This window comes from Stegostoma tigrinum, chromosome 9, assembly GCF_030684315.1.
Source record: "Stegostoma tigrinum isolate sSteTig4 chromosome 9, sSteTig4.hap1, whole genome shotgun sequence".
Lineage (NCBI taxonomy): Eukaryota > Metazoa > Chordata > Chondrichthyes > Orectolobiformes > Stegostomatidae > Stegostoma > Stegostoma tigrinum.
In genome coordinates, this window is record NC_081362.1 from 569,615 (window position 1) to 581,896 (window position 12,282).

At 43.6% G+C, this 12,282-nt stretch overlaps 1 protein-coding gene across 3 annotated transcripts in view; it reads right to left on the reverse strand.

Moving 5' to 3' along the window:
• LOC125454807 (utrophin) overlaps positions 1–12,282 on the reverse strand; it is a 572,019-nt gene that overhangs the window by 537,152 nt on the left and 22,585 nt on the right. The gene's annotated exons all lie outside the window — the stretch shown is intronic.

Here is a 12,282-nt window from a genome sequence, read left to right on the forward strand (position 1 = left end):
GACACATCTGTTCAAGCCGGAAGAAATACATTAAGCAGGAAACTAAAGGCCAGTTAGCCTAACATCTGCCTTTGGGAAAATGCCAGATTCGTTACCAAGGAAGAAATATCAAGTCATCTGGAAAAGATTAATGCAATCAAACAGAGCCAATATGGTTTTGTGAAAGGCTAATCATGTCTGTCAATTTGTACAACATGATTTTAGGATACATGAAACAGAACTGATAAAGGAAAAGCAAAAGATGTAGTGTATTTGGATTTCTAGAAAGCATTCATTATTGAATTCTACATAAAAGGTTATGCGCAAGATAGGAGCTCATGTATTGGGATAATGTACTTATATGATTGATCATCAGTTAACACACAGACAGTCAGGATGAATGCGCCTTTTTAGGTTGCAAAGACATAACTAGTGGAGTTTTACAAGGATCAGTCCTAGGCTCATAATTATTTACTATCTATATTAATAACTTGGAGGGGGAGGCAGGAAGTTTCAGCGGCGGGAATCCAGGAGGAAGCACGAGGGCAGCCTGGGAAGGTAAGCTTTTCGATTATAGAAGTCTTACCTCGCGTGACTGCAGCCTTTCAGTTGTTTCAGCAGCAGGAGTCCAGGAGGAAGCACAAGGGCAGCCTGGGAAGGTAAGCTCCCACCCAATAAATTTGGGAGTTAACTAATACCTGCTGCACTACACACGTAGTGTCTCCCACACGTCCACCTCCTCTAACCTAATAATAACGACTAAGAGTGGTGGGCAAGTAAGCTATTTGCACTTTTTATTGTCATCTCTGTTATCTTTCGGGGTGGTCACCTCAATGCCAAATCCTCTGGGAGCGGGTTGGAGGGCAAAGCCCGGTGTGTGTTTGAGTACATAACGGAGTAAACTTACTGGTGCAGAAAACACTGCGAAATTAAAAAAACTAATTCATTTTAAATAATTAACTAAGTAGAGAAGGCAGGCCAGGTGATGTGTTGTAGCTGCATGATGTACATGGCAGGAGCTGGCTGATCCCATTGAGAACAGCAATGCCCACATGTGCAGCAAGTGTTGGCTGCTTGACGAGCTCCAGCTCAAAATTGATGAGCTGGAATCAGAACTCCAAACAGAGCGGCACATCCGGGAGGGGGAGAAATACCTGGATACTGTGTTCCAGGAGGCAGTCACACCTGGTAGATTAACTAATGTTAATTCGATCAGCGGGCAGGGACAGCAGTGTGTGGCTTTGAGTGAGGCAGGTAGAGGGAACCCTGCAGACAGGAACACAGGGGTCACATTCCTTGACATTGTCCCACAGGTCTGAGGCACTTACTCCCTGGGTGGATGAGGAACAGGGCTGCAGGAAGGATGAGTCAACTGACCACGGCACCGTGGTGCAGGAGGCCATTCAAGCGGGGGGAGCAAAAAGACAGATTGTAGTTGTAGGTGATTCCATCATCAGAGGGATGGACAGTATCCATTAAAGCAGGAGAGAGAATCCCGCATGGTGTGTCGCCTGCCCGGTGCCAGGCATCCCTGACCAGCTTGACAGGTTACTAGACTAAATACGGGGGGTGGGGGGAGTGGAGCGCACGAGAGAGAGAGAGAGAGAGAGAGAGAGAGAGTGAGAGTGAGAGTGAGAGTGAGAGTGAGAGAGAGAGAGAGAGAGAGAGAGAGAGAGAGGATCCCGTTGTTGCGGTCCACGTAGGTACCATCAACTTAGGCAGGACTAGGAAAAAAGACCTGTTTCAGGATTATGAAAAGCTAAGAACAAAATTAGAGAACAGATCTTCAAGGGTCATAATCTCTGGATTGCTGCCATGCCATGTGCAAATTGGTATAGGGAGGCGAGGATCAGGGAAGTAAACACATGGCTGAAAGAGTGGTGTGGGAAAGAGAGTTTCCTTTTCATGGGGCACTGGCATCAGTTCTGGGACAGGGGGGATCGATACCGCTGGGATGTACTCTACCTGAACAGGGCCAGGTTCAGTGTTCTGGTGAAAAGGGTAAATAGGGTGGTTAATAGGACTTTAAAACTACTAAGTAGGGGGTTAGGGAGAAGTGAGCGTAGAGGGAGAATAACAATTAATGTAAGGCAAAGCATCAGGTTAGAAGGTTACGAGGAAGCTTCAACTCCATTGAAAATTAGGAAAAAAGTTAAAGGGAAGGAGAACTCAAGAGTTGTTAGTAATGGACGTAATAGGACCCAAAAAGAAGGTGCTAAAACTGGCATAAGGGTATTTTATCTGAATGCTCGGAGCACTCGAAACAAGTTGGATGAGTTGATGGTGCAAATCATGGCAAATGGGTATGATTTAGTGGTCATTACAGAGACATGGTTACAGGATGGTCATGACTGGGAGTTAAATATCCAGGGGTATCAAACTGTTCAGAAGGACAGACAGGAAGGTAAGGGAGGTGGTGTTGCTCTGATTATTAAGGATGATATCAGGGCAGTAGTGGGAGATGATATTGGTTCTACTGAACAAAACGTTGAATCCATTTGGGTGGAAATTAGGAATAGCAGGGGGAAGAAGTCACTGATAGGTGTGGTCTACAGGCCACCAAATAACAACATTGTGATGGGGCAGTCAATAAACAGAGAAATGGTTAATGCATGCAAAAATGGTGCCACAATTACCATAGGGGATTTTAATCTACACATCGATTGGTCAAACCAGGTCAGTCATGGCAGCCTTGAGGAGGGGCTTATAGAATGCATCCGCCATGATTTCTTTGAACAATATGTAATGGAACCTATGAGACAGCAAGCTATCCTAGATGTAGTCCTGTGTAATGAGACAGGAATAGTTAATGATCTCACAGCTAGAGATCCTCTCGGAAAGAGCAATCACAGTATGGTCTAATTTAAAATACAGATGGAGCGCGAGAAGGTTAAATCCAGTACCTATGTCCTGTGCTTAAACAAAGGAGTCTATGAAGGAATGAGGAAGGAGTTAGCTAAGGTTGAATGGGAGCAAAAACTTCACGGTGGGTCAACTGAGGAACAGTGGAGGACTTTTAAAACATTTTTTCACTGTGCTCAGCAGAAGTATATTCCAGTGATAAGGAAGAACTGTAGGAAAAGACAGAGCCAGCCATGGATGTCTAAGGAAATAAAGGCAAGTATCAGATTGAAAAAAACACACATACAAAAAGCAAAGAGTAGTGGGAAATCTTTAAAGGGCAACAGAAAGCCACAAAAAAAGTTCTAAAGAAAAGTAAGATAGATGATGAGAGTAAACTAGCTTAGAATATAAAAACAGTCAGCAAAAGTGTCCATCAGTATGTAAATCGTAAAAGAGTGGCAAAGGTAAACACTGGTCTTTTAGAGGATGAGAAGGCCAATTCAATAATGAGGAAATAGCTGAGGCAATAAACAGTTATTTCGTGTCGGTCTTCACAGTGGAAGACACAAATAACATGCTGAAAACTAATAGCAAGAAGGTTACAGCAGATGAGGACCTAGAAACTATTATCACTAAGGAGGCAGTGCTAGGCAAACTAATGGGACTAAAGGTAGACAAGTCTCCTGGCCCTGATGAAATGCATCTCAGGATTCTAAAAGAGGTGATGAGGGAAAACAGCAAATGCACTAGTAATTATTTACCAAAATTCACTGGACTCTGGGGTGGTTCCCGCAGATTGGAAAACAGCCAATGTGACGTCACTGTTTAAAAAAGGAAGTAGACAAAAAGCAGGTGACTATAGGCCCGTTAGCTTAACTTTGGTACTGGGGAAAATGCTTGAATCTATCATTCAGGAAGAAACAGCAAGACATCTAGATGTAAGTTGTCCCATTGGGAACACCCAGCATAGGTTCATGAAGGGTAGGTCATGTTTAATTAATTTGGTGTAAGTGTTTGAGGATATTACTTGCATGGTGGACAATGGGGAACCTGTGGATGTGGTGTATCTGGATTTCCAGAAGGCATTTGACAAGGTGCCACAGAAAAGGCTGCTACATAATATAGAAGTTGCATAGTATTACAGGTAATATACTGGCATAGATAGAAAAGTGGTTGACTAGTAGAAAGCAAAGAGTTCAAAGAGTAGGGGTAAATGGGTGTTTTTCTGGTTGGCAGTCAGTAGCTAGTGGTGTGCCTCAGGGATCATTGTTGGAACCTCAATTGTTTACAAATTACATAGATGATCTGGAGTTGGGGACTAAGTGTGGTGTGTCAAAACTTGCAGATACCACAAAGGTGAGTGGTAGAGCAAAGTGTGCAGAAGACACAAAGTCTGCAGAGGGATACAGATAGTCTAAGTGAGTGGGCAAAGGTCTGGCAGATGGAGTACAGTCTTGATAAGTGTGAGGTCATCCATTTTTGTAGGAATAACAGCAAAATGAACTTTGTTTTAAATGGTAAAAAATTGCAGCATGCTGCTGTGCAAAGGGGCTTGGGTGTCCTTGTGCATGAATCGCTGAAGGTGGGATTGCAAGTGCAGTCGGTGATTAAAAAGGCAAATGGAATTTTGACTGGCATTGCTCGAGGGATGGAGTTTAAAACCAGGGAGGCTATGCTGCAGCTGTATAGGGTCCTGGTGAGGCCACACCTGGAGTACTGTGTGCAATTACTTGAGAAGAGAGATACTAGCACTGGAGGGGGTTCAGAGGAGATTCACTCGGTTGATTCCAGAGTTGAGAGGGTTGGATTATGAGGAGAGACTGAGTAGACTGGGCTTATACTCATTGGAATTCAGAAGAATGAAGGGAGATCTTATTGAAAAATATAAGATGATGAAGGTAATAGATAAAGAAGAGGCAGAGAGCTTGTTTCCGCTAGCAGGTAAATCTAGGTCCAGAGGGCATCACCTCAAAATAAAGGGAAGCATATATAGGACTAAGGTCAGGAGGAACTTCTTCACCCAAAGGGTTGTGAATCTGTGGAATTCCCTGCCTAGTGAAAGGGTTGAAGCTACCTCACTGAATGTTTTTAAGGCAAGGCTAGATAAATTTTTGACCAGTAAAGGAATTAAGGGTTATGATGAGTGGCGGGTAAGTGGAATTGAGTCTCAAAAATCAGCCACAATCTTATTAAATGGCGGGGCAGGTTCAAGGGGCCAGATGGCCTACTCCTGCTCCTAGTTCTTATGTTCTTATGTTCTAATGCATTCAAAAGTTTTGTGGCAGGACGCGTTTTGAAGAGGACATAAAGAATTTGCAAGTGGATCAAGTTAAATTGAATAAGCGGGCAAAAAAGGTAGCAGACGGAATTTAATGTAGGAAAAGGAGGTCATACACTTTGGCAAGATGAGGAAGACTATTATTTAAAATGGAGAGAGTCTCCAAAAGAACGTAGAGAAGTGGGAAATGGTTTTTCTTCTACAGAAAAGGCAGAAGTTACTGCAGGTGCAACAAGTAACTAATCAGGAAAATGGAATTTTGACCTTTACTGCTCGGGGGCTAGACTGAATGGTAGAAAGTCTTGTCACAACCATACAAGGTGTTGGTAGGCCGCAACTGGAGTAGTGTGCATAGTTTCAGTCCCTGTGTTTAAAAAAGGGCAGACCAGCATTGCAGGTAGCTCAACAAAGATTTATTAAGCTGACACCTGGGGATTAAGGGATTGACTTATAAGGAATGATTACAGGTTAAGACTTTATACATTAGAGTTCAGAAGAACGATCATTGAAAGCTGCACTATTTTGATAGATGTTGACAGGGACGATGTTGACAAGCTATTTTCACCAGCAAGAGAATTTCAAACCAGGGGTCACTGTTACAGAATAACGGGAGATTCATTTATAACTGACACATGCACCAAACTCCACTTCTCAGAGGGTAGTGAATGCCTGGAACTCTACAGAAAGTTGTGGAAACTAGATAACAGAAAGTATTTAAACATGTAGAGAGATTTTTGAAAGATTGGCTAAATAAATAATTACATCATTTTAAAATTTTAACTCCTTGTAAAGCTTAAAGTTACACAAAAGTGGATCCTGCTTCAATTTTGCAGACTGTGAAATACAGAAAAGTAAAGCACAGGAACACGTCCTCCAGTGCACCATATCTGCACTGACCATGATGCCATTCTAAACTAACCGTTAACTCTCACCGTTAACATGTGCCCCCTTGTCTTGAATTCCCCCATCCTACAGAAAAGACAACTACTATTTAATCTATCTATACTTGTCTTTATCTTATAAACTTCTATTAGATCAACTCTCAAAACTATGCCCTTCGGTGTTTGACATTTCCATCCTGGGAAAAAGACTCCAACTCTAAACCCTATACATACCTCTCTTAATTTTAATTATTTCTATCAGGTTGTCTCTCAGCCTCTGACATTTTAGTTGAAAACAATCCATGTTTGTTCAAGCTCATTACAATTAACCGAGTCCAATCCAGGCCACATCCTGAGAAACATCTTCTGCACCCTCTTCAAAGCCTTCACATTGTTCCTATAGTACAGTGACCAGATACTCCAAATGTGGCCTAACTAAAGCTTTATGCAGCTGTAAAACAACTTTTAAACATTTATATTCAGTGCTCCAAACGATGATGCTAAGTGTACCAAGCGCCTTCTTGACTACCTTATCCATTTGTGTTGCCACTTTCAGGGAGCTATGCACTTCCACCCCAACATCACTGCGTATATCAATGTTCCTAAGTGTCCTGCTATTTACTGTATACTTTCCTCCTGCATATGACCGCCCATAATGCACCATCTCAAACTTGGCTAGATTAAGCTCCATCAGCCATTTCTCTATCCAATTTTCCAACTGATTAGTAACCTGCTGCATCCTTTGACAACCCTCCTCACTGTCCACAACTCCACCAACTTCCATGTCATCTGCCTGCAGATACATTTTGCCCTGCTATAGTAAAAGTGTCTTCACTTACAGGATACATATCCCTTTATTCCTTCCTATTCATGCATTCGTCCAGGTGTTTCTTGAATGCGGTTATTGTGTCTGCTTCCATCACCTCCTTGGCAGTGCATTTCAGGCACTCACTACCCTCTGTGTGAAAAACTTGCCTCACTGCCTTGCACATGTCTTTTGAAATGCTCCCCCTCAACATCTCCACCACCGCCACCTACCCTGAATCACAGAATCACAGAATCCCTACAGTGGGGAAACAGGCCCTTCGGCCCAACAAGTCCACACTGAACCTCAGGAGTATCCCACCCAGACCCACCCCCCCATAACCCACATACGCTACGCCTCCCTGAATAGTACCGGCAATTTAGCATGGCCAATGCACCTAGCCTGCATGCCTTTGGACTATGGGAGGAAACCGGAGACCAGAGGAAACCCACACAGACACAGGGAAAATGTGCAAACTCTACAAGACAGTCACCCGAGGATGGAATCAAACGCGGGTCTGTGGTGCAGTGAGGCTGCAGTGCTAACCACTGAGCCATCTTGCCGTGAACCTGTATCCCCTAGTTATTGACCCTTCCACCCTGGGGAAAAAGCCTCATAATTTCCACTCTAGACATGACATTCACAATCTTATAAACTTCTGTCAGGTCGTCCCTCAGCCTCCTGCATTCCAGTGAAAACAAACCCACTCTATCCAGCCTTCCTTTATAACTAAATTCCCCATACCAAGCAACCTGATGGTAAATCTTATCTGTAGCCTCTCCAAAGCATCCACATCCTTCTGGTAGTGACTTTATGGCACTTTATTTAACTTGCCTATCCTTACATTCAATGCCCCTTCCAATGAAAGCAAACATGCCACTGGCCTTCTTTTTAAATACCTTTTCCACCTGCGCCGCCACAGTGATCTGTGATCCTGCACACCCAAATCATTTATCGCTGGACTGTTAATCCAGAGACCCAGATAATGCTACATAGAACATAGAACATTACAGCACAGTACAGACCCTTCAGCCCTTGATATGTGCCGACCTGTCATATCGATCTCAAGCCCATCTAACCTACACTATTACATGTACGTCCATATGCCTATCCAATGACGATTTAAATGTACCTAAGGTTGGCGAATCTACTACCATTGCAGGCAAAACGTTCCATTCCCTTATTACTCTCTGAGTAAAGAAACCACCTCTGATATCTGTCCTATATCTTTCACCCCTCAATTTAAAGCTATGCCCCCTCGTGCTCGCCGTCACCATCCTAGGAAAAAGGCTGTCCCTATCCACCCTATCTAACCTTCTGATTATTTTATATGTTTCAATTAAGTCACTTCTCAACCTTCTTCTCTCCAATGAAAACAGCCTCAAGTCCCTCAGCCTTTCATCATTAGACCTTCCCTCCATACCAGGCAACTTCCTAGTAAGTCTCCTCTGCACCCTTTCCAAAGCTTCCACAGCCTTCTTATAACGCGGTGACCAGAACTGTAAGCAATACTCCAAGTGCGGCCGCACCAGAGTTTTGTACAGCTTCACCATAACCTCTTGGTTCCAGAACTCGATCCCTCTATTAATAAAAGCTGAAACACTGTATGCCTTCTTAACAGCCCTGTCAAACTGGGTGGCAACTTTCAAGGATCTGTATACATGGACACCGAGATCTCTCTGCTCATCTACACTACTAAGAATCTTACCATTAGCCCAGTATTTTGCTTTCCGGTTACTCCTACCAAAGTGCATCGCCTCGCACTTGTCTGCATTAAACTCCATTTGCCACCTCTCAGCCCAGCTCTGCAGCTTATCTATGTCTCTCTGCAACCTACAGCATCCTTCGTCACTATCCACAACTCCACCGACCTTAGTGTCGTCTGCAAATTTACTAACCCATCCTTCTACGCCCTCATCCAGGTCATTTATAAAAATGACAAACAGCAGTGGACCCAACACCGACCCTTGCGGTACACCACTAGTAACTGGTCTCCAGGATGAACATTTCCCATCAACTACCACCTTCTGTCTTCTTTCAGCAAGCCAATTTCCGATCCAAACTGCTATATCTCCCACAATTCCATTCCTCCGCATTCTGTACAATAGCCTACTGTGGGGAACCTTACCGAACGCCTTTCTGAAATCCATATACACCACATCAACCGGTTTACTCTCATCTAACTGTTTGGTCACCTTCTCAAAGAACTCAATAAGGTTTGTGAGGCACGACCTTCCCTTCACAAAACAGTGCTGACTATCCCAAATCAATTTATTCTTTTCTAGATGATTATAAATCCTATCCCTTATAACCTTTTCCAACACTTTACCAACAACTGAAGTAAGGCTCACTGGTCTATAATTACGAGGGTTGTCTCTACTCCCCTTCTTGAACAGGGGAACCACATTTGCTATCCTCTCCTATCACTAACTGTAATGTTCTGGGGACCTGAGTTCAAATCCCACCACAGCAGCTGGCAGAATTTGAATTCAATAAGTATTAAGAGCTTATTGGTGGTCAAGAATTCATTGTCGATTGTCAGCAAAAACCCATCTGGTTCACTACTGTCCTTTAGGGAAGGAAACTGCCATCCTGACCTGGTCCTGACTACATGTGACTCCAGACACACAGCTATGTGGCTGACTCAAAACTGCCCTCTGGGCAATTAGCGATGGGCATTAAATGCTGCCTAGCCACTGACGCCCTCATTCCGTGAAGGAATAAAGGAAAAAAAAACCCTCTGCACTTCAATATTCCTAAGGGTCTGCCATTCACTGTATAATTGCCACATGTACAGGACCTTCAAAAATACACCACCACACATTTAGCCAGATTAAACTCCATCGGCCAGATGGTAGAGAGAGTCAAAGGGTCACAGAGTCCTACATCACAAATACAGGCCTTTTCAAACAAATGTCCATCCACACTGACCCCATTTCCCTGCACTTGACCCATATCCTTCTAAACTTTTCCTATCCATATATTTGTCCAAATGCCTTTTAAATGTTGTTAATGTCCCCGCCTTAACCACTTCCACGAGCAGTTCATTCCATAGGCATACCACCTTCTGTGTAAAACAGCTGCTCATGTTCCCAAGTTTTCTTTCCCTTCTTACCTAAACCAATACCCTCTAAACCTAAATACTCCAGTCCTGGGAAAAAGACTGAGTGCATTCACCCTATCCATGTCTCTCATGATCTTACATATTTCTATAAAATCCGCCATCTGTCTCCTACACTCGAAAGAAAGGAGTCCTAGCTTGTCCAACTTCTCCCTACAGCTCAGTCCCTTGAGTCCTAGCACCCATCCTTGTAAATCTCCTCTGCACTCTTTCCAGTTTAATAACATCCTTACCTTAGCAAGGTGACCAAAACTGAACACAATACTCCAAATGCAGCCTCACCAACGTTTTGTACAACTGCAACATACCTTCCCAACTTCTATAATCACTGCTCTGAGTGATGAAGGCCAGTGTGCCAAAAGCCTTCTTCACTACTCTATCTACCTGTGACTCCAATTTCAGAGAACCGTGCACCTGAATTCCAAGGTCCCTCTGTTCCACTATACTCCTTAAGGACCTACCAGTCACCAAGAAACTCCTACCTCGATATGATTTTCCAAAATGCAACTATTCACACTTATCCATATTAAACTCCATTTGCCATTTCTCAGCTCACTTCCCTAGCTGATCAAGATCCTGCTGCAATTTCTGTTAACTTTCCTCACTGTCCATTAACTGCCTATTTTAATATCATTCACAAACTTACTAATCATGCCTCGAATATTCTCATCCAAATTATTGATATAGATTACAAACATCAATGGGCCCAGCATCAACTCTTGAGCCACAACCTTCGTCACAGCGCACCAGTTTAACAAGTTAATCCAGTTTAACAGTTCATCCAGCTCCACACTTTATCATCTTCCGGGATTACTCTCTGCTTCCTACCATCAAACCAATCATTTATCCAATCTGCCAGCTCTCCCTTGATTCCAAGCAATCTAGCCTTTCAAAGCAGCCTACTATGTAGGACGTTATCAAATGCCTCACTGAAATCCATACAGACTATGTCTACTACCCTGCCCTCATCAACCTTCAAAGAACTCTTAACAAATTTGCGAGGCCTGATCTCCCATGCACAAAGCCATGCTGACTACTCCTAATTAAACCCCTGGCTTTCCAAATGCATGCACATCTTATCCCTCAATATCTTCTCAAGTATAATTCCCAGGCTTTTCTTTGCAGTCCTTCTTCAATAGGGACATAACATTTGCCACCCTTCAGGACCTCACCCACGGTTAACAATGATGTAAATATATCAGCCAGGCCCGCTCCCCCACCTCCCCGAATTTCTTCTCTAGCCTCTTGCAGGGTTCTTGGATATATCTGGTCAGGACCAGGATTTATCCACCTTCATACATTCTGATACTTCCAACACCACTTCTGCTGTGATGTGAACAGTCCCCAAGATACCACCACTAACTTCCCCAAGTTCCCAATTCTTCATGTCTTTGTCCATAGTTAACACAGAGGAGAAATATTCACTGAGGGCCTCAGCTATCTCCTGCAGTTCCACACACACATGTCCACTTTGCTTGTTGAGTGGTCCTATTCTCTCTCCAGTTATTTTTTTTTCCATTACTATGCTTAAAGAGTCTCTTTGGGTTCTCCCTAATCTTCTCATGCAAAGCTATCGCATGCCTCCATTTCACCCTCCTGATTTCCTTCTTCAGTAAACTCCTATATCCCTGATATACCTCCAGGAATTCCCTTGATCCCAGCTGCCTGTACCTGAGCCAGGACCCCTCCATTTTTCTGGTCAAAGCCTCAACACCAGGGTTCCCTACTCCTGCCAACCTTGCCCTTCACACTCAGACGAACAGAGACCTCAAACTCTAGCTATCACACTTTTAAAGGCTTCCCACTTGCCAGAGGTCCCTTTGCCTGCAAACAAACTACTCCAATCAACCCCTGCCAACTCCACTAACTAATTCCATCAAAATTCACCTTGCCCCAATTTAGAACTTTAACCTATGGACCAGTTTTGTCCTTCTGCATAACTATCTTAAAATTAATTATTATAAAGACATAGATAAGCTGCAGAGCTGGGCTGAGAGGTGGCAAATAGAGTTTAAGGCAGACAAGTGTGAGGTGATGCACTTTGGTAGGAGTAACCAGAAGGCAAAGTACTGGGCTAATGGTAAGATTCTTAGTAGTGCAGATGAGCAGAGAGATCTCGGTGTCCATGTACACAGATCCTTGAAAGTTGCCACCCAGGTTGACAGGGCTGTCAAGAAGGCATACGGTGTTTTAGCTTTTATTAATAGAGGGATCGAGTTCCGGAACCAAGAGGTTATGCTGCAGCTGTACCTAACTCTGGTGCGGCCGCACTTGGAGTATTGCGTACAATTCTGGTCACCGCATTATAAGAAGGATGTGGAAGCTTTGGAAAGGGTGCAGAGGAGATTTACTAGGATGTTGCCTGGTATGGAGG